This window comes from Mixophyes fleayi, chromosome 9 (genome assembly GCF_038048845.1).
Source record: "Mixophyes fleayi isolate aMixFle1 chromosome 9, aMixFle1.hap1, whole genome shotgun sequence".
In the NCBI taxonomy this organism is placed as follows: Eukaryota; Metazoa; Chordata; class Amphibia; order Anura; family Limnodynastidae; genus Mixophyes; species Mixophyes fleayi.
The window spans coordinates 30,022,913-30,045,412 of NC_134410.1; the positions used below are offsets into that span (position 1 = coordinate 30,022,913).

A 22,500-nucleotide genomic window follows, 5' to 3' on the forward strand; every position below is an offset into this window, starting at 1 on the left:
CGATCACCAATGTTCAGGAAGAATTGCCATTGAACTTAGAGCCCTAAACCACTCAGTAGATTTTATAGCTTGCTTAATAGAATGTAAAACTATTACCCAGTTAAGTGAAAGCTTGTAACAAATCTAGGTTTTGGCATTTCTTAAAGCTGAACAATATATTGTTCTCCCATAATCAATCAAAGAAATTAAATCTTGAATCTTTTTGCTTCATCTAAAAGCAACTCGTTACAAAATATTCCTTAAGAAAAGACTGCTAAGTTGTTAGCACTTCACTTGGATAGTGCTTCTGGTACACTTTCCAAAGGTATGTGTGATATATTGTGGAAGAATCTATTTCCTTCATCTAAATGCAACTCTGCTAGAAAACGTTCCTCAAAAAAAGACTGCTAAATTGTAAGCTTTTTACTTGAAGTGTGCTTTTGGCACTCTTTCCAAATATCTCTAAAACACCTGTGGAAGACCGCGTGGCCTAATGGATAAGGCGTCTGACTTCGGATCAGAAGATTGAGGGTTCAAGTCCCTTCGTGGTCGGGAACATTTCTTTCCTCATGAACTTAAACTTACCAAACTCTGTTTTAATTGACTCCATGAGAGTGTTGCAAAACATTTACATTTCAAAACTTGATTTCAACCAAAATTTCAATGAACATACTCAAGTCTTTGAAAAGTCTACATGCATATTGGCACAATATGTTGAGTTATCTAATGCTTTCTGTTTTTCCCTTTATACATTATTTTGCACAAACATAATCCTATGAAAAACTGGTCAAGATGTATAATTTCTGAAAACAAGTCATAGGATTTTAGTCCATTCGTGGTCAGCAAAAGTCATCCTCCTTTGATTAAAAAAATATTCTCTCATAACTTATTGAATAGCTGAGGTTAGTGTGTGCTGCATATGGCTTAAAATCAACATAACTCAAGGTTTTTACATTATGGCAGAGCTAAGCTCGGAATAATTGTCATGTGCAATTCTTAGAATCAATTAATTATAATAGTCACATTTATCCTTTGAGGAGTACAGTATTTTCCATCGAGCCCTAGAAAAAATGATCAAAAATGGGTCATGAATATAAGTCTCCAAATGGAGGCCATAAAATATTGTTTCATGCATCCAAGATGGAAAACAAAACATTCAAGTTCAGGAAAAAACAAGGACATCCGATCACCAATGTTCAGGAAGAATTGCCATTAAACTTAGAGCCCTAAACCACTCAGTAGATTTTATAGCTTGCTTAACAGAATGTAAAACTATTACCCAGTTAAGTGAAAGCTTGTAACAAATCTAGGTTTTGGCATTTCTTAAAGCTGAACAATATATTGTTCTCCCATTATCAATCAAAGAAATTAAATCTTGAATCTTTTTGCTTCATCTAAAAGCAACTCGTTACAAAATATTCCTTAAGAAAAGACTGCTAAGTTGTTAGCACTTCACTTGGATAGTGCTTCTGGTACACTTTCCAAAGGTATGTGTGATAGATTGTGGAAGAATCTATTTCCTTCATCTAAATGCAACTCTGCTAGAAAACGTTCCTCAAAAAAAGACTGCTAAATTGTAAGCTTTTTACTTGAAGTGTGCTTTTGGCACTCTTTCCAAATATCTCTAAGAAACCTGGGGAAGACCGCGTGGCCTAATGGATAAGGCATCTGACTTCGGATCAGAAGATTGAGGGTTCAAGTCCCTTCGTGGTCGGGAACATTTCTTTCCTCATGAACTTAAACTTACCAAACTCTGTTTTAATTGACTCCATGAGAGTGTTGCAAAACATTTACATTTCAAAACTTGATTTCGACCAAAATTTCAATGAACATACTCAAGTCTTTGAAAAGTCTACATGCATATTGGCACAATATGTTGAGTTATCTAATGCTTTCTGTTTTTCCCTTTATACATTATTTTGCACAAACATAATCCTATGAAAAACTGGTCAAGATGTATAATTTCTGAAAACAAGTCATAGGATTTTAGTTCATTCGTGGTCAGCAAAAGTCATCCTCCTTTGATTAAAAAAATATTCTCTCATAACTTATTGAATAGCTGACGTTAGTGTGTGCTGCATATGGCTTAAAATCAACATAACTCAAGGTTTTTACATTATGGCAGAGCTAAGCTCGGAATAATTGTCATGTGCAATTCTTAGAATCAATTAATTATAATAGTCACATTTATCCTTTGAGGAGTACAGTATTTTCCATCGAGCCCTAGAAAAAATGATCAAAAATGGGTCATGAATATAAGTCTCCAAATGGAGGCCATAAAATATTGTTTCATGCATCCAAGATGGAAAACAAAACATTCAAGTTCAGGAAAAAACAAGGACATCCGATCACCAATGTTCAGGAAGAATTGCCATTGAACTTAGAGCCCTAAACCACTCAGTAGATTTTATAGCTTGCCTAATAGAATGTAAAACTATTACCCAGTTAAGTGAAAGCTTGTAACAAATCTAGGTTTTGGCATTTCTTAAAGCTGAACAATATATTGTTCTCCCATAATCAATCAAAGAAATTAAATCTTGAATCTTTTTGCTTCATCTAAAAGCAACTCGTTACAAAATATTCCTTAAGAAAAGACTGCTAAGTTGTTAGCCCTTCACTTGGATAGTGCTTCTGGTACACTTTCCAAAGGTATGTGTGATAGATTGTGGAAGAATCTATTTCCTTCATCTAAATGCAACTCTGCTAGAAAACGTTCCTCAAAAAAAGACTGCTAAATTGTAAGCTTTTTACTTGAAGTGTGCTTTTGGCACTCTTTCCAAATATCTCTAAAACACCTAGGGAAGACCGCGTGGCCTAATGGATAAGGCATCTGACTTCGGATCAGAAGATTGAGGGTTCAAGTCCCTTCGTGGTCGGGAACATTTCTTTCCTCATGAACTTAAACTTACCAAACTCTGTTTTAATTGACTCCATGAGAGTGTTGCAAAACATTTACATTTCAAAACTTGATTTCAACCAAAATTTCAATGAACATACTCAAGTCTTTGAAAAGTCTACATGCATATTGGCACAATATGTTGAGTTATCTAATGCTTTCTGTTTTTCCCTTTATACATTATTTTGCACAAACATAATCCTATGAAAAACTGGTCAAGATGTATAATTTCTGAAAACAAGTCATAGGATTTTAGTTCATTCGTGGTCAGCAAAAGTCATCCTCCTTTGATTAAAAAAATATTCTCTCATAACTTATTGAATAGCTGACGTTAGTGTGTGCTGCATATGGCTTAAAATCAACATAACTTAAGGTTTTTACATTATGGCAGAGCTAAGCTCGGAATAATTGTCATGTGCAATTCTTAGAATCAATTAATTATAATAGTCACATTTATCCTTTGAGGAGTACAGTATTTTCCATCGAGCCCTAGAAAAAATGATCAAAAATGGGTCATGAATATAAGTCTCCAAATGGAGGCCATAAAATATTGTTTCATGCATCCAAGATGGAAAACAAAACATTCAAGTTCAGGAAAAAACAAGGACATCCGATCACCAATGTTCAGGAAGAATTGCCATTAAACTTAGAGCCCTAAACCACTCAGTAGATTTTATAGCTTGCTTAACAGAATGTAAAACTATTACCCAGTTAAGTGAAAGCTTGTAACAAATCTAGGTTTTGGCATTTCTTAAAGCTGAACAATATATTGTTCTCCCATAATCAATCAAAGAAATTAAATCTTGAATCTTTTTGCTTCATCTAAAAGCAACTCGTTACAAAATATTCCTTAAGAAAAGACTGCTAAGTTGTTAGCACTTCACTTGGATAGTGCTTCTGGTACACTTTCCAAAGGTATGTGTGATAGATTGTGGAAGAATCTATTTCCTTCATCTAAATGCAACTCTGCTAGAAAACGTTCCTCAAAAAAAGACTGCTAAATTGTAAGCTTTTTACTTGAAGTGTGCTTTTGGCACTCTTTCCAAATATCTCTAAAACACCTAGGGAAGACCGCGTGGCCTAATGGATAAGGCATCTGACTTCGGATCAGAAGATTGAGGGTTCAAGTCCCTTCGTGGTCGGGAACATTTCTTTCCTCATGAACTTAAACTTACCAAACTCTGTTTTAATTGACTCCATGAGAGTGTTGCAAAACATTTACATTTCAAAACTTGATTTCAACCAAAATTTCAATGAACATACTCAAGTCTTTGAAAAGTCTACATGCATATTGGCACAATATGTTGAGTTATCTAATGCTTTCTGTTTTTCCCTTTATACATTATTTTGCACAAACATAATCCTATGAAAAACTGGTCAAGACGTATAATTTCTGAAAACAAGTCATAGGATTTTAGTTCATTCGTGGTCAGCAAAAGTCATCCTCCTTTGATTAAAAAAATATTCTCTCATAACTTATTGAATAGCTGACGTTAGTGTGTGCTGCATATGGCTTAAAATCAACATAACTTAAGGTTTTTACATTATGGCAGAGCTAAGCTCGGAATAATTGTCATGTGCAATTCTTAGAATCAATTAATTATAATAGTCACATTTATCCTTTGAGGAGTACAGTATTTTCCATCGAGCCCTAGAAAAAATGATCAAAAATGGGTCATGAATATAAGTCTCCAAATGGAGGCCATAAAATATTGTTTCATGCATCCAAGATGGAAAACAAAACATTCAAGTTCAGGAAAAAACAAGGACATCCGATCACCAATGTTCAGGAAGAATTGCCATTAAACTTAGAGCCCTAAACCACTCAGTAGATTTTATAGCTTGCTTAACAGAATGTAAAACTATTACCCAGTTAAGTGAAAGCTTGTAACAAATCTAGGTTTTGGCATTTCTTAAAGCTGAACAATATATTGTTCTCCCATAATCAATCAAAGAAATTAAATCTTGAATCTTTTTGCTTCATCTAAAAGCAACTCGTTACAAAATATTCCTTAAGAAAAGACTGCTAAGTTGTTAGCACTTCACTTGGATAGTGCTTCTGGTACACTTTCCAAAGGTATGTGTGATAGATTGTGGAAGAATCTATTTCCTTCATCTAAATGCAACTCTGCTAGAAAACGTTCCTCAAAAAAAGACTGCTAAATTGTAAGCTTTTTACTTGAAGTGTGCTTTTGGCACTCTTTCCAAATATCTCTAAAACACCTAGGGAAGACCGCGTGGCCTAATGGATAAGGCATCTGACTTCGGATCAGAAGATTGAGGGTTCAAGTCCCTTCGTGGTCGGGAACATTTCTTTCCTCATGAACTTAAACTTACCAAACTCTGTTTTAATTGACTCCATGAGAGTGTTGCAAAACATTTACATTTCAAAACTTGATTTCAACCAAAATTTCAATGAACATACTCAAGTCTTTGAAAAGTCTACATGCATATTGGCACAATATGTTGAGTTATCTAATGCTTTCTGTTTTTCCCTTTATACATTATTTTGCACAAACATAATCCTATGAAAAACTGGTCAAGACGTATAATTTCTGAAAACAAGTCATAGGATTTTAGTTCATTCGTGGTCAGCAAAAGTCATCCTCCTTTGATTAAAAAAATATTCTCTCATAACTTATTGAATAGCTGACGTTAGTGTGTGCTGCATATGGCTTAAAATCAACATAACTTAAGGTTTTTACATTATGGCAGAGCTAAGCTCGGAATAATTGTCATGTGCAATTCTTAGAATCAATTAATTATAATAGTCACATTTATCCTTTGAGGAGTACAGTATTTTCCATCGAGCCCTAGAAAAAATGATCAAAAATGGGTCATGAATATAAGTCTCCAAATGGAGGCCATAAAATATTGTTTCATGCATCCAAGATGGAAAACAAAACATTCAAGTTCAGGAAAAAACAAGGACATCCGATCACCAATGTTCAGGAAGAATTGCCATTAAACTTAGAGCCCTAAACCACTCAGTAGATTTTATAGCTTGCTTAACAGAATGTAAAACTATTACCCAGTTAAGTGAAAGCTTGTAACAAATCTAGGTTTTGGCATTTCTTAAAGCTGAACAATATATTGTTCTCCCATAATCAATCAAAGAAATTAAATCTTGAATCTTTTTGCTTCATCTAAAAGCAACTCGTTACAAAATATTCCTTAAGAAAAGACTGCTAAGTTGTTTGCACTTCACTTGGATAGTGCTTCTGGTACACTTTCCAAAGGTATGTGTGATAGATTGTGGAAGAATCTATTTCCTTCATCTAAATGCAACTCTGCTAGAAAACGTTCCTCAAAAAAAGACTGCTAAATTGTAAGCTTTTTACTTGAAGTGTGCTTTTGGCACTCTTTCCAAATATCTCTAAAACACCTGGGGAAGACCGTGTGGCCTAATGGATAAGGCGTCTGACTTCGGATCAGAAGATTGAGGGTTCAAGTCCCTTCGTGGTCGGGAACATTTCTTTCCTCATGAACTTAAACTTACTAAACTCTGTTTTAATTGACTCCATGAGAGTGTTGCAAAACATTTACATTTCAAAACTTGATTTCGACCAAAATTTCAATGAACATACTCAAGTCTTTGAAAAGTCTACATGCATATTGGCACAATATGTTGAGTTATCTAATGCTTTCTGTTTTTCCCTTTATACATTATTTTGCACAAACATAATCCTATGAAAAACTGGTCAAGATGTATAATTTCTGAAAACAAGTCATAGGATTTTAGTTCATTCGTGGTCAGCAAAAGTCATCCTCCTTTGATTAAAAAAATATTCTCTCATAACTTATTGAATAGCTGACGTTAGTGTGTGCTGCATATGGCTTAAAATCAACATAACTCAAGGTTTTTACATTATGGCAGAGCTAAGCTCGGAATAATTGTCATGTGCAATTCTTAGAATCAATTAATTATAATAGTCACATTTATCCTTTGAGGAGTACAGTATTTTCCATCGAGCCCTAGAAAAAATGATCAAAAATGGGTCATGAATATAAGTCTCCAAATGGAGGCCATAAAATATTGTTTCATGCATCCAAGATGGAAAACAAAACATTCAAGTTAAGGAAAAAACAAGGACATCCGATCACCAATGTTCAGGAAGAATTGCCATTGAACTTAGAGCCCTAAACCACTCAGTAGATTTTATAGCTTGCTTAATAGAATGTAAAACTATTACCCAGTTAAGTGAAAGCTTGTAACAAATCTAGGTTTTGGCATTTCTTAAAGCTGAACAATATATTGTTCTCCCATAATCAATCAAAGAAATTTAATCTTGAATCTTTTTGCTTCATCTAAAAGCAACTCGTTACAAAATATTCCTTAAGAAAAGACTGCTAAGTTGTTAGCACTTCACTTGGATAGTGCTTCTGGTACACTTTCCAAAGGTATGTGTGATATATTGTGGAAGAATCTATTTCCTTCATCTAAATGCAACTCTGCTAGAAAACGTTCCTCAAAAAAAGACTGCTAAATTGTAAGCTTTTTACTTGAAGTGTGCTTTTGGCACTCTTTCCAAATATCTCTAAAACACCTGGGGAAGACCGCGTGGCCTAATGGATAAGGCGTCTGACTTCGGATCAGAAGATTGAGGGTTCAAGTCCCTTCGTGGTCGGGAACATTTCTTTCCTCATGAACTTAAACTTACCAAACTCTGTTTTAATTGACTCCATGAGAGTGTTGCAAAACATTTACATTTCAAAACTTGATTTCGACCAAAATTTCAATGAACATACTCAAGTCTTTGAAAAGTCTACATGCATATTGGCACAATATGTTGAGTTATCTAATGCTTTCTGTTTTTCCCTTTATACATTATTTTGCACAAACATAATCCTATGAAAAACTGGTCAAGATGTATAATTTCTGAAAACAAGTCATAGGATTTTAGTTCATTCGTGGTCAGCAAAAGTCATCCTCCTTTGATTAAAAAAATATTCTCTCATAACTTATTGAATAGCTGACGTTAGTGTGTGCTGCATATGGCTTAAAATCAACATAACTCAAGGTTTTTACATTATGGCAGAGCTAAGCTCGGAATAATTGTCATGTGCAATTCTTAGAATCAATTAATATAATCTTCTGATATCTCTAAAACACCTGGGGAAGACCGCGTGGCCTAATGGATAAGGCGTCTGACTTCGGATCAGAAGATTGAGGGTTCAAGTCCCTTCGTGGTCGGGAACATTTCTTTCCTCATGAACTTAAACTTACCAAACTCTGTTTTAATTGACTCCATGAGAGTGTTGCAAAACATTTACATTTCAAAACTTGATTTCGACCAAAATTTCAATGAACATACTCAAGTCTTTGAAAAGTCTACATGCATATTGGCACAATATGTTGAGTTATCTAATGCTTTCTGTTTTTCCCTTTATACATTATTTTGCACAAACATAATCCTATGAAAAACTGGTCAAGATGTATAATTTCTGAAAACAAGTCATAGGATTTTAGTTCATTCGTGGTCAGCAAAAGTCATCCTCCTTTGATTAAAAAAATATTCTCTCATAACTTATTGAATAGCTGACGTTAGTGTGTGCTGCATATGGCTTAAAATCAACATAACTCAAGGTTTTTACATTATGGCAGAGCTAAGCTCGGAATAATTGTCATGTGCAATTCTTAGAATCAATTAATTATAATATTCACATTTATCCTTTGAGGAGTACAGTATTTTCCATCGAGCCCTAGAAAAAATGATCAAAAATGGGTCATGAATATAAGTCTCCAAATGGAGGCCATAAAATATTGTTTCATGCATCCAAGATGGAAAACAAAACATTCAAGTTAAGGAAAAAACAAGGACATCCGATCACCAATGTTCAGGAAGAATTGCCATTGAACTTAGAGCCCTAAACCACTCAGTAGATTTTATAGCTTGCTTAATAGAATGTAAAACTATTACCCAGTTAAGTGAAAGCTTGTAACAAATCTAGGTTTTGGCATTTCTTAAAGCTGAACAATATATTGTTCTCCCATAATCAATCAAAGAAATTAAATCTTGAATCTTTTTGCTTCATCTAAAAGCAACTCGTTACAAAATATTCCTTAAGAAAAGACTGCTAAGTTGTTAGCACTTCACTTGGATAGTGCTTCTGGTACACTTTCCAAAGGTATGTGTGATATATTGTGGAAGAATCTATTTCCTTCATCTAAATGCAACTCTGCTAGAAAACGTTCCTCAAAAAAAGACTGCTAAATTGTAAGCTTTTTACTTGAAGTGTGCTTTTGGCACTCTTTCTAAATATCTCTAAAACACCTGGGGAAGACCGCGTGGCCTAATGGATAAGGCGTCTGACTTCGGATCAGAAGATTGAGGGTTCAAGTCCCTTCGTGGTCGGGAACATTTCTTTCCTCATGAACTTAAACTTACCAAACTCTGTTTTAATTGACTCCATGAGAGTGTTGCAAAACATTTACATTTCAAAACTTGATTTCGACCAAAATTTCAATGAACATACTCAAGTCTTTGAAAAGTCTACATGCATATTGGCACAATATGTTGAGTTATCTAATGCTTTCTGTTTTTCCCTTTATACATTATTTTGCACAAACATAATCCTATGAAAAACTGGTCAAGATGTATAATTTCTGAAAACAAGTCATAGGATTTTAGTTCATTCGTGGTCAGCAAAAGTCATCCTCCTTTGATTAAAAAAATATTCTCTCATAACTTATTGAATAGCTGACGTTAGTGTGTGCTGCATATGGCTTAAAATCAACATAACTCAAGGTTTTTACATTATGGCAGAGCTAAGCTCGGAATAATTGTCATGTGCAATTCTTAGAATCAATTAATTATAATAGTCACATTTATCCTTTGAGGAGTACAGTATTTTCCATCGAGCCCTAGAAAAAATGATCAAAAATGGGTCATGAATATAAGTCTCCAAATGGAGGCCATAAAATATTGTTTCATGCATCCAAGATGGAAAACAAAACATTCAAGTTCAGGAAAAAACAAGGACATCCGATCACCAATGTTCAGGAAGAATTGCCATTGAACTTAGAGCCCTAAACCACTCAGTAGATTTTATAGCTTGCTTAATAGAATGTAAAACTATTACCCAGTTAAGTGAAAGCTTGTAACAAATCTAGGTTTTGGCATTTCTTAAAGCTGAACAATATATTGTTCTCCCATAATCAATCAAAGAAATTAAATCTTGAATCTTTTTGCTTCATCTAAAAGCAACTCGTTACAAAATATTCCTTAAGAAAAGACTGCTAAGTTGTTAGCCCTTCACTTGGATAGTGCTTCTGGTACACTTTCCAAAGGTATGTGTGATAGATTGTGGAAGAATCTATTTCCTTCATCTAAATGCAACTCTGCTAGAAAACGTTCCTCAAAAAAAGACTGCTAAATTGTAAGCTTTTTACTTGAAGTGTGCTTTTGGCACTCTTTCCAAATATCTCTAAAACACCTAGGGAAGACCGCGTGGCCTAATGGATAAGGCATCTGACTTCGGATCAGAAGATTGAGGGTTCAAGTCCCTTCGTGGTCGGGAACATTTCTTTCCTCATGAACTTAAACTTACCAAACTCTGTTTTAATTGACTCCATGAGAGTGTTGCAAAACATTTACATTTCAAAACTTGATTTCGACCAAAATTTCAATGAACATACTCAAGTCTTTGAAAAGTCTACATGCATATTGGCACAATATGTTGAGTTATCTAATGCTTTCTGTTTTTCCCTTTATACATTATTTTGCACAAACATAATCCTATGAAAAACTGGTCAAGATGTATAATTTCTGAAAACAAGTCATAGGATTTTAGTTCATTCGTGGTCAGCAAAAGTCATCCTCCTTTGATTAAAAAAATATTCTCTCATAACTTATTGAATAGCTGACGTTAGTGTGTGCTGCATATGGCTTAAAATCAACATAACTCAAGGTTTTTACATTATGGCAGAGCTAAGCTCGGAATAATTGTCATGTGCAATTCTTAGAATCAATTAATTATAATAGTCACATTTATCCTTTGAGGAGTACAGTATTTTCCATCGAGCCCTAGAAAAAATGATCAAAAATGGGTCATGAATATAAGTCTCCAAATGGAGGCCATAAAATATTGTTTCATGCATCCAAGATGGAAAACAAAACATTCAAGTTCAGGAAAAAACAAGGACATCCGATCACCAATGTTCAGGAAGAATTGCCATTGAACTTAGAGCCCTAAACCACTCAGTAGATTTTATAGCTTGCTTAATAGAATGTAAAACTATTACCCAGTTAAGTGAAAGCTTGTAACAAATCTAGGTTTTGGCATTTCTTAAAGCTGAACAATATATTGTTCTCCCATAATCAATCAAAGAAATTAAATCTTGAATCTTTTTGCTTCATCTAAAAGCAACTCGTTACAAAATATTCCTTAAGAAAAGACTGCTAAGTTGTTAGCCCTTCACTTGGATAGTGCTTCTGGTACACTTTCCAAAGGTATGTGTGATAGATTGTGGAAGAATCTATTTCCTTCATCTAAATGCAACTCTGCTAGAAAACGTTCCTCAAAAAAAGACTGCTAAATTGTAAGCTTTTTACTTGAAGTGTGCTTTTGGCACTCTTTCCAAATATCTCTAAAACACCTAGGGAAGACCGCGTGGCCTAATGGATAAGGCATCTGACTTCGGATCAGAAGATTGAGGGTTCAAGTCCCTTCGTGGTCGGGAACATTTCTTTCCTCATGAACTTAAACTTACCAAACTCTGTTTTAATTGACTCCATGAGAGTGTTGCAAAACATTTACATTTCAAAACTTGATTTCAACCAAAATTTCAATGAACATACTCAAGTCTTTGAAAAGTCTACATGCATATTGGCACAATATGTTGAGTTATCTAATGCTTTCTGTTTTTCCCTTTATACATTATTTTGCACAAACATAATCCTATGAAAAACTGGTCAAGATGTATAATTTCTGAAAACAAGTCATAGGATTTTAGTTCATTCGTGGTCAGCAAAAGTCATCCTCCTTTGATTAAAAAAATATTCTCTCATAACTTATTGAATAGCTGACGTTAGTGTGTGCTGCATATGGCTTAAAATCAACATAACTTAAGGTTTTTACATTATGGCAGAGCTAAGCTCGGAATAATTGTCATGTGCAATTCTTAGAATCAATTAATTATAATAGTCACATTTATCCTTTGAGGAGTACAGTATTTTCCATCGAGCCCTAGAAAAAATGATCAAAAATGGGTCATGAATATAAGTCTCCAAATGGAGGCCATAAAATATTGTTTCATGCATCCAAGATGGAAAACAAAACATTCAAGTTCAGGAAAAAACAAGGACATCCGATCACCAATGTTCAGGAAGAATTGCCATTAAACTTAGAGCCCTAAACCACTCAGTAGATTTTATAGCTTGCTTAACAGAATGTAAAACTATTACCCAGTTAAGTGAAAGCTTGTAACAAATCTAGGTTTTGGCATTTCTTAAAGCTGAACAATATATTGTTCTCCCATAATCAATCAAAGAAATTAAATCTTGAATCTTTTTGCTTCATCTAAAAGCAACTCGTTACAAAATATTCCTTAAGAAAAGACTGCTAAGTTGTTAGCACTTCACTTGGATAGTGCTTCTGGTACACTTTCCAAAGGTATGTGTGATAGATTGTGGAAGAATCTATTTCCTTCATCTAAATGCAACTCTGCTAGAAAACGTTCCTCAAAAAAAGACTGCTAAATTGTAAGCTTTTTACTTGAAGTGTGCTTTTGGCACTCTTTCCAAATATCTCTAAAACACCTGGGGAAGACCGCGTGGCCTAATGGATAAGGCGTCTGACTTCGGATCAGAAGATTGAGGGTTCAAGTCCCTTCGTGGTCGGGAACATTTCTTTCCTCATGAACTTAAACTTACCAAACTCTGTTTTAATTGACTCCATGAGAGTGTTGCAAAACATTTACATTTCAAAACTTGATTTCGACCAAAATTTCAATGAACATACTCAAGTCTTTGAAAAGTCTACATGCATATTGGCACAATATGTTGAGTTATCTAATGCTTTCTGTTTTTCCCTTTATACATTATTTTGCACAAACATAATCCTATGAAAAACTGGTCAAGATGTATAATTTCTGAAAACAAGTCATAGGATTTTAGTTCATTCGTGGTCAGCAAAAGTCATCCTCCTTTGATTAAAAAAATATTCTCTCATAACTTATTGAATAGCTGACGTTAGTGTGTGCTGCATATGGCTTAAAATCAACATAACTCAAGGTTTTTACATTATGGCAGAGCTAAGCTCGGAATAATTGTCATGTGCAATTCTTAGAATCAATTAATTATAATAGTCACATTTATCCTTTGAGGAGTACAGTATTTTCCATCGAGCCCTAGAAAAAATGATCAAAAATGGGTCATGAATATAAGTCTCCAAATGGAGGCCATAAAATATTGTTTCATGCATCCAAGATGGAAAACAAAACATTCAAGTTAAGGAAAAAACAAGGACATCCGATCACCAATGTTCAGGAAGAATTGCCATTGAACTTAGAGCCCTAAACCACTCAGTAGATTTTATAGCTTGCTTAATAGAATGTAAAACTATTACCCAGTTAAGTGAAAGCTTGTAACAAATCTAGGTTTTGGCATTTCTTAAAGCTGAACAATATATTGTTCTCCCATAATCAATCAAAGAAATTAAATCTTGAATCTTTTTGCTTCATCTAAAAGCAACTCGTTACAAAATATTCCTTAAGAAAAGACTGCTAAGTTGTTAGCACTTCACTTGGATAGTGCTTCTGGTACACTTTCCAAAGGTATGTGTGATATATTGTGGAAGAATCTATTTCCTTCATCTAAATGCAACTCTGCTAGAAAACGTTCCTCAAAAAAAGACTGCTAAATTGTAAGCTTTTTACTTGAAGTGTGCTTTTGGCACTCTTTCCAAATATCTCTAAAACACCTGGGGAAGACCGCGTGGCCTAATGGATAAGGCGTCTGACTTCGGATCAGAAGATTGAGGGTTCAAGTCCCTTCGTGGTCGGGAACATTTCTTTCCTCATGAACTTAAACTTACCAAACTCTGTTTTAATTGACTCCATGAGAGTGTTGCAAAACATTTACATTTCAAAACTTGATTTCAACCAAAATTTCAATGAACATACTCAAGTCTTTGAAAAGTCTACATGCATATTGGCACAATATGTTGAGTTATCTAATGCTTTCTGTTTTTCCCTTTATACATTATTTTGCACAAACATAATCCTATGAAAAACTGGTCAAGATGTATAATTTCTGAAAACAAGTCATAGGATTTTAGTTCATTCGTGGTCAGCAAAAGTCATCCTCCTTTGATTAAAAAAATATTCTCTCATAACTTATTGAATAGCTGACGTTAGTGTGTGCTGCATATGGCTTAAAATCAACATAACTCAAGGTTTTTACATTATGGCAGAGCTAAGCTCGGAATAATTGTCATGTGCAATTCTTAGAATCAATTAATTATAATAGTCACATTTATCCTTTGAGGAGTACAGTATTTTCCATCGAGCCCTAGAAAAAATGATCAAAAATGGGTCATGAATATAAGTCTCCAAATGGAGGCCATAAAATATTGTTTCATGCATCCAAGATGGAAAACAAAACATTCAAGTTCAGGAAAAAACAAGGACATCCGATCACCAATGTTCAGGAAGAATTGCCATTGAACTTAGAGCCCTAAACCACTCAGTAGATTTTATAGCTTGCTTAATAGAATGTAAAACTATTACCCAGTTAAGTGAAAGCTTGTAACAAATCTAGGTTTTGGCATTTCTTAAAGCTGAACAATATATTGTTCTCCCATAATCAATCAAAGAAATTAAATCTTGAATCTTTTTGCTTCATCTAAAAGCAACTCGTTAGAAAATATTCCTTAAGAAAAGACTGCTAAGTTGTTAGCACTTCACTTGGATAGTGCTTCTGGTACACTTTCCAAAGGTATGTGTGATAGATTGTGGAAGAATCTATTTCCTTCATCTAAATGCAACTCTGCTAGAAAACGTTCCTCAAAAAAAGACTGCTAAATTGTAAGCTTTTTACTTGAAGTGTGCTTTTGGCACTCTTTCCAAATATCTCTAAAACACCTGGGGAAGACCGCGTGGCCTAATGGATAAGGCGTCTGACTTCAGATCAGAAGATTGAGGGTTCAAGTCCCTTCGTGGTCGGGAACATTTCTTTCCTCATGAACTTAAACTTACCAAACTCTGTTTTAATTGACTCCATGAGAGTGTTGCAAAACATTTACATTTCAAAACTTGATTTCAACCAAAATTTCAATGAACATACTCAAGTCTTTGAAAAGTCTACATGCATATTGGCACAATATGTTGAGTTATCTAATGCTTTCTGTTTTTCCCTTTATACATTATTTTGCACAAACATAATCCTATGAAAAACTGGTCAAGATGTATAATTTCTGAAAACAAGTCATAGGATTTTAGTCCATTCGTGGTCAGCAAAAGTCATCCTCCTTTGATTAAAAAAATATTCTCTCATAACTTATTGAATAGCTGACGTTAGTGTGTGCTGCATATGGCTTAAAATCAACATAACTCAAGGTTTTTACATTATGGCAGAGCTAAGCTCGGAATAATTGTCATGTGCAATTCTTAGAATCAATTAATTATAATAGTCACATTTATCCTTTGAGGAGTACAGTATTTTCCATCGAGCCCTAGAAAAAATGATCAAAAATGGGTCATGAATATAAGTCTCCAAATGGAGGCCATAAAATATTGTTTCATGCATCCAAGATGGAAAACAAAACATTCAAGTTCAGGAAAAAACAAAGACATCCGATCACCAATGTTCAGGAAGAATTGCCATTAAACTTAGAGCCCTAAACCACTCAGTAGATTTTATAGCTTGCTTAACAGAATGTAAAACTATTACCCAGTTAAGTGAAAGCTTGTAACAAATCTAGGTTTTGGCATTTCTTAAAGCTGAACAATATATTGTTCTCCCATAATCAATCAAAGAAATTAAATCTTGAATCTTTTTGCTTCATCTAAAAGCAACTCGTTACAAAATATTCCTTAAGAAAAGACTGCTAAGTTCTTAGCACTTCACTTGGATAGTGCTTCTGGTACACTTTCCAAAGGTATGTGTGATAGATTGTGGAAGAATCTATTTCCTTCATCTAAATGCAACTCTGCTAGAAAACGTTCCTCAAAAAAAGACTGCTAAATTGTAAGCTTTTTACTTGAAGTGTGCTTTTGGCACTCTTTCCAAATATCTCTAAAACACCTGGGGAAGACCACGTGGCCTAATGGATAAGGCGTCTGACTTCGGATCAGAAGATTGAGGGTTCAAGTCCCTTCGTGGTCGGGAACATTTCTTTCCTCATGAACTTAAACTTACCAAACTCTGTTTTAATTGACTCCATGAGAGTGTTGCAAAACATTTACATTTCAAAACTTGATTTCAACCAAAATTTCAATGAACATACTCAAGTCTTTGAAAAGTCTACATGCATATTGGCACAATATGTTGAGTTATCTAATGCTTTCTGTTTTTCCCTTTATACATTATTTTGCACAAACATAATCCTATGAAAAACTGGTCAAGATGTATAATTTCTGAAAACAAGTCATAGGATTTTAGTTCATTCGTGGTCAGCAAAAGTCATCCTCCTTTGATTAAAAAAATATTCTCTCATAACTTATTGAATAGCTGACGTTAGTGTGTGCTGCATATGGCTTAAAATCAACATAACTTAAGGTTTTTACATTATGGCAGAGCTAAGCTCGGAATAATTGTCATGTGCAATTCTTAGAATCAATTAATTATAATAGTCACATTTATCCTTTGAGGAGTACAGTATTTTCCATCGAGCCCTAGAAAAAATGATCAAAAATGGGTCATGAATATAAGTCTCCAAATGGAGGCCATAAAATATTGTTTCATGCATCCAAGATGGAAAACAAAACATTCAAGTTCAGGAAAAAACAAGGACATCCGATCACCAATGTTCAGGAAGAATTGCCATTAAACTTAGAGCCCTAAACCACTCAGTAGATTTTATAGCTTGCTTAACAGAATGTAAAACTATTACCCAGTTAAGTGAAAGCTTGTAACAAATCTAGGTTTTGGCATTTCTTAAAGCTGAACAATATATTGTTCTCCCATAATCAATCAAAGAAATTAAATCTTGAATCTTTTTGCTTCATCTAAAAGCAACTCGTTACAAAATATTCCTTAAGAAAAGACTGCTAAGTTGTTAGCACTTCACTTGGATAGTGCTTCTGGTACACTTTCCAAAGGTATGTGTGATAGATTGTGGAAGAATCTATTTCCTTCATCTAAATGCAACTCTGCTAGAAAACGTTCCTCAAAAAAAGACTGCTAAATTGTAAGCTTTTTACTTGAAGTGTGCTTTTGGCACTCTTTCCAAATATCTCTAAAACACCTGGGGAAGACCGCGTGGCCTAATGGATAAGGCGTCTGACTTCAGATCAGAAGATTGAGGGTTCAAGTCCCTTCGTGGTCGGGAACATTTCTTTCCTCATGAACTTAAACTTACCAAACTCTGTTTTAATTGACTCCATGAGAGTGTTGCAAAACATTTACGTTTCAAAACTTGATTTCAACCAAAATTTCAATGAACATACTCAAGTCTTTGAAAAGTCTACATGCATATTGGCACAATATGTTGAGTTATCTAATGCTTTCTGTTTTTCCCTTTATACATTATTTTGCACAAACATAATCCTATGAAAAACTGGTCAAGATGTATAATTTCTGAAAACAAGTCATAGGATTTTAGTCCATTCGTGGTCAGCAAAAGTCATCCTCCTTTGATTAAAAAAATATTCTCTCATAACTTATTGAATAGCTGACGTTAGTGTGTGCTGCATATGGCTTAAAATCAACATAACTCAAGGTTTTTACATTATGGCAGAGCTAAGCTCGGAATAATTGTCATGTGCAATTCTTAGAATCAATTAATTATAATAGTCACATTTATCCTTTGAGGAGTACAGTATTTTCCATCGAGCCCTAGAAAAAATGATCAAAAATGGGTCATGAATATAAGTCTCCAAATGGAGGCCATAAAATATTGTTTCATGCATCCAAGATGGAAAACAAAACATTCAAGTTCAGGAAAAAACAAGGACATCCGATCACCAATGTTCAGGAAGAATTGCCATTAAACTTAGAGCCCTAAACCACTCAGTAGATTTTATAGCTTGCTTAACAGAATGTAAAACTATTACCCAGTTAAGTGAAAGCTTGTAACAAATCTAGGTTTTGGCATTTCTTAAAGCTGAACAATATATTGTTCTCCCATAATCAATCAAAGAAATTAAATCTTGAATCTTTTTGCTTCATCTAAAAGCAACTCGTTACAAAATATTCCTTAAGAAAAGACTGCTAAGTTCTTAGCACTTCACTTGGATAGTGCTTCTGGTACACTTTCCAAAGGTATGTGTGATAGATTGTGGAAGAATCTATTTCCTTCATCTAAATGCAACTCTGCTAGAAAACGTTCCTCAAAAAAAGACTGCTAAATTGTAAGCTTTTTACTTGAAGTGTGCTTTTGGCACTCTTTCCAAATATCTCTAAAACACCTGGGGAAGACCACGTGGCCTAATGGATAAGGCGTCTGACTTCGGATCAGAAGATTGAGGGTTCAAGTCCCTTCGTGGTCGGGAACATTTCTTTCCTCATGAACTTAAACTTACCAAACTCTGTTTTAATTGACTCCATGAGAGTGTTGCAAAACATTTACATTTCAAAACTTGATTTCAACCAAAATTTCAATGAACATACTCAAGTCTTTGAAAAGTCTACATGCATATTGGCACAATATGTTGAGTTATCTAATGCTTTCTGTTTTTCCCTTTATACATTATTTTGCACAAACATAATCCTATGAAAAACTGGTCAAGATGTATAATTTCTGAAAACAAGTCATAGGATTTTAGTTCATTCGTGGTCAGCAAAAGTCATCCTCCTTTGATTAAAAAAATATTCTCTCATAACTTATTGAATAGCTGACGTTAGTGTGTGCTGCATATGGCTTAAAATCAACATAACTTAAGGTTTTTACATTATGGCAGAGCTAAGCTCGGAATAATTGTCATGTGCAATTCTTAGAATCAATTAATTATAATAGTCACATTTATCCTTTGAGGAGTACAGTATTTTCCATCGAGCCCTAGAAAAAATGATCAAAAATGGGTCATGAATATAAGTCTCCAAATGGAGGCCATAAAATATTGTTTCATGCATCCAAGATGGAAAACAAAACATTCAAGTTCAGGAAAAAACAAGGACATCCGATCACCAATGTTCAGGAAGAATTGCCATTAAACTTAGAGCCCTAAACCACTCAGTAGATTTTATAGCTTGCTTAACAGAATGTAAAACTATTACCCAGTTAAGTGAAAGCTTGTAACAAATCTAGGTTTTGGCATTTCTTAAAGCTGAACAATATATTGTTCTCCCATAATCAATCAAAGAAATTAAATCTTGAATCTTTTTGCTTCATCTAAAAGCAACTCGTTACAAAATATTCCTTAAGAAAAGACTGCTAAGTTGTTAGCACTTCACTTGGATAGTGCTTCTGGTACACTTTCCAAAGGTATGTGTGATAGATTGTGGAAGAATCTATTTCCTTCATCTAAATGCAACTCTGCTAGAAAACGTTCCTCAAAAAAAGACTGCTAAATTGTAAGCTTTTTACTTGAAGTGTGCTTTTGGCACTCTTTCCAAATATCTCTAAAACACCTGGGGAAGACCGCGTGGCCTAATGGATAAGGCATCTGACTTCGGATCAGAAGATTGAGGGTTCAAGTCCCTTCGTGGTCGGGAACATTTCTTTCAAGTCCCTTCGTGGTCGGGAACATTTCTTTCCTCATGAACTTAAACTTACCAAACTCTGTTTTAATTGACTCCATGAGAGTGTTGCAAAACATTTACATTTCAAAACTTGATTTCAACCAAAATTTCAATGAACATACTCAAGTCTTTGAAAAGTCTACATGCATATTGGCACAATATGTTGAGTTATCTAATGCTTTCTGTTTTTCCCTTTATTCATTATTTTGCACAAACATAATCCTATGAAAAACTGGTCAAGATGTATAATTTCTGAAAACAAGTCATAGGATTTTAGTTCATTCGTGGTCAGCAAAAGTCATCCTCCTTTGATTAAAAAAATATTCTCTCATAACTTATTGAATAGCTGACGTTAGTGTGTGCTGCATATGGCTTAAAATCAACATAACTCAAGGTTTTTACATTATGGCAGAGCTAAGCTCGGAATAATTGTCATGTGCAATTCTTAGAATCAATTAATTATAATAGTCACATTTATCCTTTGAGGAGTACAGTATTTTCCATCGAGCCCTAGAAAAAATGATCAAAAATGGGTCATGAATATAAGTCTCCAAATGGAGGCCATAAAATATTGTTTCATGCATCCAAGATGGAAAACAAAACATTCAAGTTCAGGAAAAAACAAGGACATCCGATCACCAATGTTCAGGAAGAATTGCCATTAAACTTAGAGCCCTAAACCACTCAGTAGATTTTATAGCTTGCTTAACAGAATGTAAAACTATTACCCAGTTAAGTGAAAGCTTGTAACAAATCTAGGTTTTGGCATTTCTTAAAGCTGAACAATATATTGTTCTCCCATAATCAATCAAAGAAATTAAATCTTGAATCTTTTTGCTTCATCTAAAAGCAACTCGTTACAAAATATTCCTTAAGAAAAGACTGCTAAGTTCTTAGCACTTCACTTGGATAGTGCTTCTGGTACACTTTCCAAAGGTATGTGTGATAGATTGTGGAAGAATCTATTTCCTTCATCTAAATGCAACTCTGCTAGAAAACGTTCCTCAAAAAAAGACTGCTAAATTGTAAGCTTTTTACTTGAAGTGTGCTTTTGGCACTCTTTCCAAATATCTCTAAAGCACCTAGGGAAGACCGCGTGGCCTAATGGATAAGGCATCTGACTTCGGATCAGAAGATTGAGGGTTCAAGTCCCTTCGTGGTCGGGAACATTTCTTTCCTCATGAACTTAAACTTACCAAACTCTGTTTTAGTTGACTCCATGAGAGTGTTGCAAAACATTTACATTTCAAAACTTGATTTCGACCAAAATTTCAATGAACATACTCAAGTCTTTGAAAAGTCTACATGCATATTGGCACAATATGTTGAGTTATCTAATGCTTTCTGTTTTTCCCTTTATACATTATTTTGCACAAACATAATCCTATGAAAAACTGGTCAAGATGTATAATTTCTGAAAACAAGTCATAGGATTTTAGTTCATTCGTGGTCAGCAAAAGTCATCCTCCTTTGATTAAAAAAATATTCTCTCATAACTTATTGAATAGCTGACGTTAGTGTGTGCTGCATATGGCTTAAAATCAACATAACTCAAGGTTTTTACATTATGGCAGAGCTAAGCTCGGAATAATTGTCATGTGCAATTCTTAGAATCAATTAATTATAATAGTCACATTTATCCTTTGAGGAGTACAGTATTTTCCATCGAGCCCTAGAAAAAATGATCAAAAATGGGTCATGAATATAAGTCTCCAAATGGAGGCCATAAAATATTGTTTCATGCATCCAAGATGGAAAACAAAACATTCAAGTTCAGGAAAAAACAAGGACATCCGATCACCAATGTTCAGGAAGAATTGCCATTAAACTTAGAGCCCTAAACCACTCAGTAGATTTTATAGCTTGCTTAACAGAATGTAAAACTATTACCCAGTTAAGTGAAAGCTTGTAACAAATCTAGGTTTTGGCATTTCTTAAAGCTGAACAATATATTGTTCTCCCATAATCAATCAAAGAAATTAAATCTTGAATCTTTTTGCTTCATCTAAAAGCAACTCGTTACAAAATATTCCTTAAGAAAAGACTGCTAAGTTGTTAGCACTTCACTTGGATAGTGCTTCTGGTACACTTTCCAAAGGTATGTGTGATAGATTGTGGAAGAATCTATTTCCTTCATCTAAATGCAACTCTGCTAGAAAACGTTCCTCAAAAAAAGACTGCTAAATTGTAAGCTTTTTACTTGAAGTGTGCTTTTGGCACTCTTTCCAAATATCTCTAAAACACCTGGGGAAGACCACGTGGCCTAATGGATAAGGCATCTGACTTCGGATCAGAAGATTGAGGGTTCAAGTCCCTTCGTGGTCGGGAACATTTCTTTCCTCATGAACTTAAACTTACCAAACTCTGTTTTAATTGACTCCATGAGAGTGTTGCAAAACATTTACATTTCAAAACTTGATTTCAACCAAAATTTCAATGAACATACTCAAGTCTTTGAAAAGTCTACATGCATATTGGCACAATATGTTGAGTTATCTAATGCTTTCTGTTTTTCCCTTTATACATTATTTTGCACAAACATAATCCTATGAAAAACTGGTCAAGATGTATAATTTCTGAAAACAAGTCATAGGATTTTAGTTCATTCGTGGTCAGCAAAAGTCATCCTCCTTTGATTAAAAAAATATTCTCTCATAACTTATTGAATAGCTGACGTTAGTGTGTGCTGCATATGGCTTAAAATCAACATAACTCAAGGTTTTTACATTATGGCAGAGCTAAGCTCGGAATAATTGTCATGTGCAATTCTTAGAATCAATT

The 22,500-nt window shown here is 34.3% G+C and overlaps 18 non-coding genes across 18 annotated transcripts; all 18 read left to right on the plus strand.

Annotated features, from left to right (window-relative positions):
• The first annotated feature begins 458 nt into the window (after window positions 1-458).
• Window positions 459-531, plus strand: TRNAR-UCG (transfer RNA arginine (anticodon UCG)). Its single transcript has one exon. It is a non-coding gene; the product is annotated as a tRNA-Arg (tRNA).
• Window positions 532-1,620: 1,089 nt separating this feature from the next.
• On the plus strand, window positions 1,621-1,693 carry TRNAR-UCG (transfer RNA arginine (anticodon UCG)). Its single transcript has one exon. It is a non-coding gene; the product is annotated as a tRNA-Arg (tRNA).
• A 1,089-nt stretch (window positions 1,694-2,782) lies between these two features.
• Window positions 2,783-2,855, plus strand: TRNAR-UCG (transfer RNA arginine (anticodon UCG)). The gene has a single exon. It is a non-coding gene; the product is annotated as a tRNA-Arg (tRNA).
• A 1,089-nt stretch (window positions 2,856-3,944) lies between these two features.
• Window positions 3,945-4,017, plus strand: TRNAR-UCG (transfer RNA arginine (anticodon UCG)). Its single transcript has one exon. It is a non-coding gene; the product is annotated as a tRNA-Arg (tRNA).
• Window positions 4,018-5,106: 1,089 nt separating this feature from the next.
• On the plus strand, window positions 5,107-5,179 carry TRNAR-UCG (transfer RNA arginine (anticodon UCG)). The gene has a single exon. It is a non-coding gene; the product is annotated as a tRNA-Arg (tRNA).
• Window positions 5,180-6,268: 1,089 nt separating this feature from the next.
• TRNAR-UCG (transfer RNA arginine (anticodon UCG)) lies at window positions 6,269-6,341 on the plus strand. Its single transcript has one exon. It is a non-coding gene; the product is annotated as a tRNA-Arg (tRNA).
• A 1,089-nt stretch (window positions 6,342-7,430) lies between these two features.
• TRNAR-UCG (transfer RNA arginine (anticodon UCG)) lies at window positions 7,431-7,503 on the plus strand. The gene has a single exon. It is a non-coding gene; the product is annotated as a tRNA-Arg (tRNA).
• A 493-nt stretch (window positions 7,504-7,996) lies between these two features.
• Window positions 7,997-8,069, plus strand: TRNAR-UCG (transfer RNA arginine (anticodon UCG)). The gene has a single exon. It is a non-coding gene; the product is annotated as a tRNA-Arg (tRNA).
• Window positions 8,070-9,158: 1,089 nt separating this feature from the next.
• TRNAR-UCG (transfer RNA arginine (anticodon UCG)) lies at window positions 9,159-9,231 on the plus strand. The gene has a single exon. It is a non-coding gene; the product is annotated as a tRNA-Arg (tRNA).
• A 1,089-nt stretch (window positions 9,232-10,320) lies between these two features.
• TRNAR-UCG (transfer RNA arginine (anticodon UCG)) lies at window positions 10,321-10,393 on the plus strand. Its single transcript has one exon. It is a non-coding gene; the product is annotated as a tRNA-Arg (tRNA).
• A 1,089-nt stretch (window positions 10,394-11,482) lies between these two features.
• On the plus strand, window positions 11,483-11,555 carry TRNAR-UCG (transfer RNA arginine (anticodon UCG)). Its single transcript has one exon. It is a non-coding gene; the product is annotated as a tRNA-Arg (tRNA).
• Window positions 11,556-12,644: 1,089 nt separating this feature from the next.
• Window positions 12,645-12,717, plus strand: TRNAR-UCG (transfer RNA arginine (anticodon UCG)). The gene has a single exon. It is a non-coding gene; the product is annotated as a tRNA-Arg (tRNA).
• Window positions 12,718-13,806: 1,089 nt separating this feature from the next.
• TRNAR-UCG (transfer RNA arginine (anticodon UCG)) lies at window positions 13,807-13,879 on the plus strand. The gene has a single exon. It is a non-coding gene; the product is annotated as a tRNA-Arg (tRNA).
• A 2,251-nt stretch (window positions 13,880-16,130) lies between these two features.
• TRNAR-UCG (transfer RNA arginine (anticodon UCG)) lies at window positions 16,131-16,203 on the plus strand. The gene has a single exon. It is a non-coding gene; the product is annotated as a tRNA-Arg (tRNA).
• Window positions 16,204-18,454: 2,251 nt separating this feature from the next.
• On the plus strand, window positions 18,455-18,527 carry TRNAR-UCG (transfer RNA arginine (anticodon UCG)). The gene has a single exon. It is a non-coding gene; the product is annotated as a tRNA-Arg (tRNA).
• A 1,089-nt stretch (window positions 18,528-19,616) lies between these two features.
• On the plus strand, window positions 19,617-19,689 carry TRNAR-UCG (transfer RNA arginine (anticodon UCG)). Its single transcript has one exon. It is a non-coding gene; the product is annotated as a tRNA-Arg (tRNA).
• Window positions 19,690-20,809: 1,120 nt separating this feature from the next.
• On the plus strand, window positions 20,810-20,882 carry TRNAR-UCG (transfer RNA arginine (anticodon UCG)). Its single transcript has one exon. It is a non-coding gene; the product is annotated as a tRNA-Arg (tRNA).
• Window positions 20,883-21,971: 1,089 nt separating this feature from the next.
• Window positions 21,972-22,044, plus strand: TRNAR-UCG (transfer RNA arginine (anticodon UCG)). Its single transcript has one exon. It is a non-coding gene; the product is annotated as a tRNA-Arg (tRNA).
• Window positions 22,045-22,500: the final 456 nt, after the last annotated feature.